This window comes from Mixophyes fleayi, unplaced genomic scaffold, assembly GCF_038048845.1.
Source record: "Mixophyes fleayi isolate aMixFle1 unplaced genomic scaffold, aMixFle1.hap1 Scaffold_30, whole genome shotgun sequence".
In the NCBI taxonomy this organism is placed as follows: domain Eukaryota; kingdom Metazoa; phylum Chordata; class Amphibia; order Anura; family Limnodynastidae; genus Mixophyes; species Mixophyes fleayi.
Genome location: NW_027447042.1, coordinates 127,441 through 140,132, shown reverse-complemented (window position 1 = coordinate 140,132; position 12,692 = coordinate 127,441).

The following is a 12,692-nucleotide window of genomic DNA, read 5'->3' as shown; positions in this document are numbered from 1 at the left end:
TGTCACTAATAGCGCAGCGCTGTACAGAGAACCCATTCACATCAGTCCCTACCCTATTGGAGCTTACAGTCTAAATTCCCTAATATAGACACACACTCACACACAGAGAGAGAGGGAGAGACTAGGGTCAATTTTGATAGCAGCCAATTAACCTAACAGTATGTTTTTTGGAGTGTGGGAGGAAACCGCAGCACCCGGAGGAAACCCACGCAAACACAGGGAGAACATACAAACTTCACACAGATAAGGCCATGGTTGATATAAGTACTGGCTCTGCTTACCATTGTCCAGTCTAGTACATAACTGTATTAATGCTGTGAAATATTATTACTTTGAATGCCTTAAATATGCAAGAGCGCATTTGGGTAAGTTTATGCTAATAAAAGATATATGCACTTTTCTTGCCTACCCATACTATTTAATAACCACCAAAAATTAAGCAATGTGTGGGCACTGCTTCCAGTTGAAATCAGTCTGTCTGTCTGTCTATCTATCTATCTATCTATCTATCTATCTATCTATCTATCTATCTATCGGTCTGTCTATCTTTAAAACTGAAAGACATCCATTAAAAATACACAATGACAGCATATTTAGTGTGTAATTGATGCTAAAACACAATTCTCACTCTCCTAATATAGCTGATTTTTGACAATGAACTGCATTTTTCATGTGAAGCATTTGATGTCATAAAGATGTAAACCTCACAAAGCAATTCTGTCACTGGTCAGTTTGCTTGACAGACATCTGACTTTAGCCAATGGAAACATGGTGACATGTAAATATGAAAGCACATTAGGACAAAATATGCAATAAGATAGAGGCAAAGGGAGATGGCTGCTGGGAATGTATTTATTTTTATCCCAGAACACCTTTAAATCTAAGTATTAATACTACGTTGATGTACTTTTCAAATTGGAGAGCTACTTTTTACTAAAAGTACATCTCCCTTATATAATTAAGTATAATGCAGACCTGCTCAAAAGCTTAGTATAATTAAAGAAGTCTTATGCCATAAATGATGATGATGATGATGATGATGAGAGCTGCTTATGTGAATGTCTATAGTGGTTTTCTCTACCAGTGTCACTGTATTAGACAACTGTTATCAAACTTAGCAATAATGATGCATTAATCTGCCAATCAAGTGTGGAAGCTTGCTATGTGTATAGGCATAGTAAACACATATCATCATCATCCTCATTATCATTTATTTATATAGTGTCACTAATAGCGCAGCGCTGTACAGAGAACCCATTCACATCAGTCCCTACCCTATTGGAGCTTACAGTCTAAATTCCCTAATATAGACACACACTCACACACAGAGAGAGAGGGAGAGACTAGGGTCAATTTTGATAGCAGCCAATTAACCTAACAGTATGTTTTTTGGAGTGTGGGAGGAAACCGCAGCACCCGGAGGAAACCCACGCAAACACAGGGAGAACATACAAACTTCACACAGATAAGGCCATGGTTGATATAAGTACTGGCTCTGCTTACCATTGTCCAGTCTAGTACATAACTGTATTAATGCTGTGAAATATTATTACTTTGAATGCCTTAAATATGCAAGAGCGCATTTGGGTAAGTTTATGCTAATAAAAGATATATGCACTTTTCTTGCCTACCCATACTATTTAATAACCACCAAAAATTAAGCAATGTGTGGGCACTGCTTCCAGTTGAAATCAGTCTGTCTGTCTGTCTATCTATCTATCTATCTATCTATCTATCGGTCTGTCTATCTTTAAAACTGAAAGACATCCATTAAAAATACACAATGACAGCATATTTAGTGTGTAATTGATGCTAAAACACAATTCTCACTCTCCTAATATAGCTGATTTTTGACAATGAACTGCATTTTTCATGTGAAGCATTTGATGTCATAAAGATGTAAACCTCACAAAGCAATTCTGTCACTGGTCAGTTTGCTTGACAGACATCTGACTTTAGCCAATGGAAACATGGTGACATGTAAATATGAAAGCACATTAGGACAAAATATGCAATAAGATAGAGGCAAAGGGAGATGGCTGCTGGGAATGTATTTATTTTTATCCCAGAACACCTTTAAATCTAAGTATTAATACTACGTTGATGTACTTTTCAAATTGGAGAGCTACTTTTTACTAAAAGTACATCTCCCTTATATAATTAAGTATAATGCAGACCTGCTCAAAAGCTTAGTATAATTAAAGAAGTCTTATGCCATAAATGATGATGATGATGATGAGAGCTGCTTATGTGAATGTCTATAGTGGTTTTCTCTACCAGTGTCACTGTATTAGACAACTGTTATCAAACTTAGCAATAATGATGCATTAATCTGCCAATCAAGTGTGGAAGCTTGCTATGTGTATAGGCATAGTAAACACATATCATCATCATCCTCATTATCATTTATTTATATAGTGTCACTAATAGCGCAGCGCTGTACAGAGAACCCATTCACATCAGTCCCTACCCTATTGGAGCTTACAGTCTAAATTCCCTAATATAGACACACACTCACACACAGAGAGAGAGGGAGAGACTAGGGTCAATTTTGATAGCAGCCAATTAACCTAACAGTATGTTTTTTGGAGTGTGGGAGGAAACCGCAGCACCCGGAGGAAACCCACGCAAACACAGGGAGAACATACAAACTTCACACAGATAAGGCCATGGTTGATATAAGTACTGGCTCTGCTTACCATTGTCCAGTCTAGTACATAACTGTATTAATGCTGTGAAATATTATTACTTTGAATGCCTTAAATATGCAAGAGCGCATTTGGGTAAGTTTATGCTAATAAAAGATATATGCACTTTTCTTGCCTACCCATACTATTTAATAACCACCAAAAATTAAGCAATGTGTGGGCACTGCTTCCAGTTGAAATCAGTCTGTCTGTCTGTCTATCTATCTATCTATCTATCTATCTATCTATCTATCTATCTATCTATCTATCGGTCTGTCTATCTTTAAAACTGAAAGACATCCATTAAAAATACACAATGACAGCATATTTAGTGTGTAATTGATGCTAAAACACAATTCTCACTCTCCTAATATAGCTGATTTTTGACAATGAACTGCATTTTTCATGTGAAGCATTTGATGTCATAAAGATGTAAACCTCACAAAGCAATTCTGTCACTGGTCAGTTTGCTTGACAGACATCTGACTTTAGCCAATGGAAACATGGTGACATGTAAATATGAAAGCACATTAGGACAAAATATGCAATAAGATAGAGGCAAAGGGAGATGGCTGCTGGGAATGTATTTATTTTTATCCCAGAACACCTTTAAATCTAAGTATTAATACTACGTTGATGTACTTTTCAAATTGGAGAGCTACTTTTTACTAAAAGTACATCTCCCTTATATAATTAAGTATAATGCAGACCTGCTCAAAAGCTTAGTATAATTAAAGAAGTCTTATGCCATAAATGATGATGATGATGATGATGAGAGCTGCTTATGTGAATGTCTATAGTGGTTTTCTCTACCAGTGTCACTGTATTAGACAACTGTTATCAAACTTAGCAATAATGATGCATTAATCTGCCAATCAAGTGTGGAAGCTTGCTATGTGTATAGGCATAGTAAACACATATCATCATCATCCTCATTATCATTTATTTATATAGTGTCACTAATAGCGCAGCGCTGTACAGAGAACCCATTCACATCAGTCCCTACCCTATTGGAGCTTACAGTCTAAATTCCCTAATATAGACACACACTCACACACAGAGAGAGAGGGAGAGACTAGGGTCAATTTTGATAGCAGCCAATTAACCTAACAGTATGTTTTTTGGAGTGTGGGAGGAAACCGCAGCACCCGGAGGAAACCCACGCAAACACAGGGAGAACATACAAACTTCACACAGATAAGGCCATGGTTGATATAAGTACTGGCTCTGCTTACCATTGTCCAGTCTAGTACATAACTGTATTAATGCTGTGAAATATTATTACTTTGAATGCCTTAAATATGCAAGAGCGCATTTGGGTAAGTTTATGCTAATAAAAGATATATGCACTTTTCTTGCCTACCCATACTATTTAATAACCACCAAAAATTAAGCAATGTGTGGGCACTGCTTCCAGTTGAAATCAGTCTGTCTGTCTGTCTATCTATCTATCTATCTATCTATCTATCTATCTATCTATCTATCTATCGGTCTGTCTATCTTTAAAACTGAAAGACATCCATTAAAAATACACAATGACAGCATATTTAGTGTGTAATTGATGCTAAAACACAATTCTCACTCTCCTAATATAGCTGATTTTTGACAATGAACTGCATTTTTCATGTGAAGCATTTGATGTCATAAAGATGTAAACCTCACAAAGCAATTCTGTCACTGGTCAGTTTGCTTGACAGACATCTGACTTTAGCCAATGGAAACATGGTGACATGTAAATATGAAAGCACATTAGGACAAAATATGCAATAAGATAGAGGCAAAGGGAGATGGCTGCTGGGAATGTATTTATTTTTATCCCAGAACACCTTTAAATCTAAGTATTAATACTACGTTGATGTACTTTTCAAATTGGAGAGCTACTTTTTACTAAAAGTACATCTCCCTTATATAATTAAGTATAATGCAGACCTGCTCAAAAGCTTAGTATAATTAAAGAAGTCTTATGCCATAAATGATGATGATGATGATGATGAGAGCTGCTTATGTGAATGTCTATAGTGGTTTTCTCTACCAGTGTCACTGTATTAGACAACTGTTATCAAACTTAGCAATAATGATGCATTAATCTGCCAATCAAGTGTGGAAGCTTGCTATGTGTATAGGCATAGTAAACACATATCATCATCATCCTCATTATCATTTATTTATATAGTGTCACTAATAGCGCAGCGCTGTACAGAGAACCCATTCACATCAGTCCCTACCCTATTGGAGCTTACAGTCTAAATTCCCTAATATAGACACACACTCACACACAGAGAGAGAGGGAGAGACTAGGGTCAATTTTGATAGCAGCCAATTAACCTAACAGTATGTTTTTTGGAGTGTGGGAGGAAACCGCAGCACCCGGAGGAAACCCACGCAAACACAGGGAGAACATACAAACTTCACACAGATAAGGCCATGGTTGATATAAGTACTGGCTCTGCTTACCATTGTCCAGTCTAGTACATAACTGTATTAATGCTGTGAAATATTATTACTTTGAATGCCTTAAATATGCAAGAGCGCATTTGGGTAAGTTTATGCTAATAAAAGATATATGCACTTTTCTTGCCTACCCATACTATTTAATAACCACCAAAAATTAAGCAATGTGTGGGCACTGCTTCCAGTTGAAATCAGTCTGTCTGTCTGTCTATCTATCTATCTATCTATCTATCTATCTATCTATCTATCGGTCTGTCTATCTTTAAAACTGAAAGACATCCATTAAAAATACACAATGACAGCATATTTAGTGTGTAATTGATGCTAAAACACAATTCTCACTCTCCTAATATAGCTGATTTTTGACAATGAACTGCATTTTTCATGTGAAGCATTTGATGTCATAAAGATGTAAACCTCACAAAGCAATTCTGTCACTGGTCAGTTTGCTTGACAGACATCTGACTTTAGCCAATGGAAACATGGTGACATGTAAATATGAAAGCACATTAGGACAAAATATGCAATAAGATAGAGGCAAAGGGAGATGGCTGCTGGGAATGTATTTATTTTTATCCCAGAACACCTTTAAATCTAAGTATTAATACTACGTTGATGTACTTTTCAAATTGGAGAGCTACTTTTTACTAAAAGTACATCTCCCTTATATAATTAAGTATAATGCAGACCTGCTCAAAAGCTTAGTATAATTAAAGAAGTCTTATGCCATAAATGATGATGATGATGATGATGAGAGCTGCTTATGTGAATGTCTATAGTGGTTTTCTCTACCAGTGTCACTGTATTAGACAACTGTTATCAAACTTAGCAATAATGATGCATTAATCTGCCAATCAAGTGTGGAAGCTTGCTATGTGTATAGGCATAGTAAACACATATCATCATCATCCTCATTATCATTTATTTATATAGTGTCACTAATAGCGCAGCGCTGTACAGAGAACCCATTCACATCAGTCCCTACCCTATTGGAGCTTACAGTCTAAATTCCCTAATATAGACACACACTCACACACAGAGAGAGAGGGAGAGACTAGGGTCAATTTTGATAGCAGCCAATTAACCTAACAGTATGTTTTTTGGAGTGTGGGAGGAAACCGCAGCACCCGGAGGAAACCCACGCAAACACAGGGAGAACATACAAACTTCACACAGATAAGGCCATGGTTGATATAAGTACTGGCTCTGCTTACCATTGTCCAGTCTAGTACATAACTGTATTAATGCTGTGAAATATTATTACTTTGAATGCCTTAAATATGCAAGAGCGCATTTGGGTAAGTTTATGCTAATAAAAGATATATGCACTTTTCTTGCCTACCCATACTATTTAATAACCACCAAAAATTAAGCAATGTGTGGGCACTGCTTCCAGTTGAAATCAGTCTGTCTGTCTGTCTATCTATCTATCTATCTATCTATCTATCTATCTATCTATCGGTCTGTCTATCTTTAAAACTGAAAGACATCCATTAAAAATACACAATGACAGCATATTTAGTGTGTAATTGATGCTAAAACACAATTCTCACTCTCCTAATATAGCTGATTTTTGACAATGAACTGCATTTTTCATGTGAAGCATTTGATGTCATAAAGATGTAAACCTCACAAAGCAATTCTGTCACTGGTCAGTTTGCTTGACAGACATCTGACTTTAGCCAATGGAAACATGGTGACATGTAAATATGAAAGCACATTAGGACAAAATATGCAATAAGATAGAGGCAAAGGGAGATGGCTGCTGGGAATGTATTTATTTTTATCCCAGAACACCTTTAAATCTAAGTATTAATACTACGTTGATGTACTTTTCAAATTGGAGAGCTACTTTTTACTAAAAGTACATCTCCCTTATATAATTAAGTATAATGCAGACCTGCTCAAAAACTTAGTATAATTAAAGAAGTCTTATGCCATAAATGATGATGATGATGATGATGAGAGCTGCTTATGTGAATGTCTATAGTGGTTTTCTCTACCAGTGTCACTGTATTAGACAACTGTTATCAAACTTAGCAATAATGATGCATTAATCTGCCAATCAAGTGTGGAAGCTTGCTATGTGTATAGGCATAGTAAACACATATCATCATCATCCTCATTATCATTTATTTATATAGTGTCACTAATAGCGCAGCGCTGTACAGAGAACCCATTCACATCAGTCCCTACCCTATTGGAGCTTACAGTCTAAATTCCCTAATATAGACACACACTCACACACAGAGAGAGAGGGAGAGACTAGGGTCAATTTTGATAGCAGCCAATTAACCTAACAGTATGTTTTTTGGAGTGTGGGAGGAAACCGCAGCACCCGGAGGAAACCCACGCAAACACAGGGAGAACATACAAACTTCACACAGATAAGGCCATGGTTGATATAAGTACTGGCTCTGCTTACCATTGTCCAGTCTAGTACATAACTGTATTAATGCTGTGAAATATTATTACTTTGAATGCCTTAAATATGCAAGAGCGCATTTGGGTAAGTTTATGCTAATAAAAGATATATGCACTTTTCTTGCCTACCCATACTATTTAATAACCACCAAAAATTAAGCAATGTGTGGGCACTGCTTCCAGTTGAAATCAGTCTGTCTGTCTGTCTATCTATCTATCTATCTATCTATCTATCTATCGGTCTGTCTATCTTTAAAACTGAAAGACATCCATTAAAAATACACAATGACAGCATATTTAGTGTGTAATTGATGCTAAAACACAATTCTCACTCTCCTAATATAGCTGATTTTTGACAATGAACTGCATTTTTCATGTGAAGCATTTGATGTCATAAAGATGTAAACCTCACAAAGCAATTCTGTCACTGGTCAGTTTGCTTGACAGACATCTGACTTTAGCCAATGGAAACATGGTGACATGTAAATATGAAAGCACATTAGGACAAAATATGCAATAAGATAGAGGCAAAGGGAGATGGCTGCTGGGAATGTATTTATTTTTATCCCAGAACACCTTTAAATCTAAGTATTAATACTACGTTGATGTACTTTTCAAATTGGAGAGCTACTTTTTACTAAAAGTACATCTCCCTTATATAATTAAGTATAATGCAGACCTGCTCAAAAACTTAGTATAATTAAAGAAGTCTTATGCCATAAATGATGATGATGATGATGATGAGAGCTGCTTATGTGAATGTCTATAGTGGTTTTCTCTACCAGTGTCACTGTATTAGACAACTGTTATCAAACTTAGCAATAATGATGCATTAATCTGCCAATCAAGTGTGGAAGCTTGCTATGTGTATAGGCATAGTAAACACATATCATCATCATCCTCATTATCATTTATTTATATAGTGTCACTAATAGCGCAGCGCTGTACAGAGAACCCATTCACATCAGTCCCTACCCTATTGGAGCTTACAGTCTAAATTCCCTAATATAGACACACACTCACACACAGAGAGAGAGGGAGAGACTAGGGTCAATTTTGATAGCAGCCAATTAACCTAACAGTATGTTTTTTGGAGTGTGTGAGGAAACCGCAGCACCCGGAGGAAACCCACGCAAACACAGGGAGAACATACAAACTTCACACAGATAAGGCCATGGTTGATATAAGTACTGGCTCTGCTTACCATTGTCCAGTCTAGTACATAACTGTATTAATGCTGTGAAATATTATTACTTTGAATGCCTTAAATATGCAAGAGCGCATTTGGGTAAGTTTATGCTAATAAAAGATATATGCACTTTTCTTGCCTACCCATACTATTTAATAACCACCAAAAATTAAGCAATGTGTGGGCACTGCTTCCAGTTGAAATCAGTCTGTCTGTCTGTCTATCTATCTATCTATCTATCTATCTATCTATCTATCTATCTATCTATCTATCTATCGGTCTGTCTATCTTTAAAACTGAAAGACATCCATTAAAAATACACAATGACAGCATATTTAGTGTGTAATTGATGCTAAAACACAATTCTCACTCTCCTAATATAGCTGATTTTTGACAATGAACTGCATTTTTCATGTGAAGCATTTGATGTCATAAAGATGTAAACCTCACAAAGCAATTCTGTCACTGGTCAGTTTGCTTGACAGACATCTGACTTTAGCCAATGGAAACATGGTGACATGTAAATATGAAAGCACATTAGGACAAAATATGCAATAAGATAGAGGCAAAGGGAGATGGCTGCTGGGAATGTATTTATTTTTATCCCAGAACACCTTTAAATCTAAGTATTAATACTACGTTGATGTACTTTTCAAATTGGAGAGCTACTTTTTACTAAAAGTACATCTCCCTTATATAATTAAGTATAATGCAGACCTGCTCAAAAGCTTAGTATAATTAAAGAAGTCTTATGCCATAAATGATGATGATGATGATGATGAGAGCTGCTTATGTGAATGTCTATAGTGGTTTTCTCTACCAGTGTCACTGTATTAGACAACTGTTATCAAACTTAGCAATAATGATGCATTAATCTGCCAATCAAGTGTGGAAGCTTGCTATGTGTATAGGCATAGTAAACACATATCATCATCATCCTCATTATCATTTATTTATATAGTGTCACTAATAGCGCAGCGCTGTACAGAGAACCCATTCACATCAGTCCCTACCCTATTGGAGCTTACAGTCTAAATTCCCTAATATAGACACACACTCACACACAGAGAGAGAGGGAGAGACTAGGGTCAATTTTGATAGCAGCCAATTAACCTAACAGTATGTTTTTTGGAGTGTGGGAGGAAACCGCAGCACCCGGAGGAAACCCACGCAAACACAGGGAGAACATACAAACTTCACACAGATAAGGCCATGGTTGATATAAGTACTGGCTCTGCTTACCATTGTCCAGTCTAGTACATAACTGTATTAATGCTGTGAAATATTATTACTTTGAATGCCTTAAATATGCAAGAGCGCATTTGGGTAAGTTTATGCTAATAAAAGATATATGCACTTTTCTTGCCTACCCATACTATTTAATAACCACCAAAAATTAAGCAATGTGTGGGCACTGCTTCCAGTTGAAATCAGTCTGTCTGTCTGTCTATCTATCTATCTATCTATCTATCTATCTATCTATCTATCTATCTATCTATCGGTCTGTCTATCTTTAAAACTGAAAGACATCCATTAAAAATACACAATGACAGCATATTTAGTGTGTAATTGATGCTAAAACACAATTCTCACTCTCCTAATATAGCTGATTTTTGACAATGAACTGCATTTTTCATGTGAAGCATTTGATGTCATAAAGATGTAAACCTCACAAAGCAATTCTGTCACTGGTCAGTTTGCTTGACAGACATCTGACTTTAGCCAATGGAAACATGGTGACATGTAAATATGAAAGCACATTAGGACAAAATATGCAATAAGATAGAGGCAAAGGGAGATGGCTGCTGGGAATGTATTTATTTTTATCCCAGAACACCTTTAAATCTAAGTATTAATACTACGTTGATGTACTTTTCAAATTGGAGAGCTACTTTTTACTAAAAGTACATCTCCCTTATATAATTAAGTATAATGCAGACCTGCTCAAAAGCTTAGTATAATTAAAGAAGTCTTATGCCATAAATGATGATGATGATGATGAGAGCTGCTTATGTGAATGTCTATAGTGGTTTTCTCTACCAGTGTCACTGTATTAGACAACTGTTATCAAACTTAGCAATAATGATGCATTAATCTGCCAATCAAGTGTGGAAGCTTGCTATGTGTATAGGCATAGTAAACACATATCATCATCATCCTCATTATCATTTATTTATATAGTGTCACTAATAGCGCAGCGCTGTACAGAGAACCCATTCACATCAGTCCCTACCCTATTGGAGCTTACAGTCTAAATTCCCTAATATAGACACACACTCACACACAGAGAGAGAGGGAGAGACTAGGGTCAATTTTGATAGCAGCCAATTAACCTAACAGTATGTTTTTTGGAGTGTGGGAGGAAACCGCAGCACCCGGAGGAAACCCACGCAAACACAGGGAGAACATACAAACTTCACACAGATAAGGCCATGGTTGATATAAGTACTGGCTCTGCTTACCATTGTCCAGTCTAGTACATAACTGTATTAATGCTGTGAAATATTATTACTTTGAATGCCTTAAATATGCAAGAGCGCATTTGGGTAAGTTTATGCTAATAAAAGATATATGCACTTTTCTTGCCTACCCATACTATTTAATAACCACCAAAAATTAAGCAATGTGTGGGCACTGCTTCCAGTTGAAATCAGTCTGTCTGTCTGTCTATCTATCTATCTATCTATCTATCTATCTATCTATCTATCTATCTATCGGTCTGTCTATCTTTAAAACTGAAAGACATCCATTAAAAATACACAATGACAGCATATTTAGTGTGTAATTGATGCTAAAACACAATTCTCACTCTCCTAATATAGCTGATTTTTGACAATGAACTGCATTTTTCATGTGAAGCATTTGATGTCATAAAGATGTAAACCTCACAAAGCAATTCTGTCACTGGTCAGTTTGCTTGACAGACATCTGACTTTAGCCAATGGAAACATGGTGACATGTAAATATGAAAGCACATTAGGACAAAATATGCAATAAGATAGAGGCAAAGGGAGATGGCTGCTGGGAATGTATTTATTTTTATCCCAGAACACCTTTAAATCTAAGTATTAATACTACGTTGATGTACTTTTCAAATTGGAGAGCTACTTTTTACTAAAAGTACATCTCCCTTATATAATTAAGTATAATGCAGACCTGCTCAAAAGCTTAGTATAATTAAAGAAGTCTTATGCCATAAATGATGATGATGATGATGATGAGAGCTGCTTATGTGAATGTCTATAGTGGTTTTCTCTACCAGTGTCACTGTATTAGACAACTGTTATCAAACTTAGCAATAATGATGCATTAATCTGCCAATCAAGTGTGGAAGCTTGCTATGTGTATAGGCATAGTAAACACATATCATCATCATCCTCATTATCATTTATTTATATAGTGTCACTAATAGCGCAGCGCTGTACAGAGAACCCATTCACATCAGTCCCTACCCTATTGGAGCTTACAGTCTAAATTCCCTAATATAGACACACACTCACACACAGAGAGAGAGGGAGAGACTAGGGTCAATTTTGATAGCAGCCAATTAACCTAACAGTATGTTTTTTGGAGTGTGGGAGGAAACCGCAGCACCCGGAGGAAACCCACGCAAACACAGGGAGAACATACAAACTTCACACAGATAAGGCCATGGTTGATATAAGTACTGGCTCTGCTTACCATTGTCCAGTCTAGTACATAACTGTATTAATGCTGTGAAATATTATTACTTTGAATGCCTTAAATATGCAAGAGCGCATTTGGGTAAGTTTATGCTAATAAAAGATATATGCACTTTTCTTGCCTACCCATACTATTTAATAACCACCAAAAATTAAGCAATGTGTGGGCACTGCTTCCAGTTGAAATCAGTCTGTCTGTCTGTCTATCTATCTATCTATCTATCTATCTATCTATCTATCTATCTATCTATCGGTCTG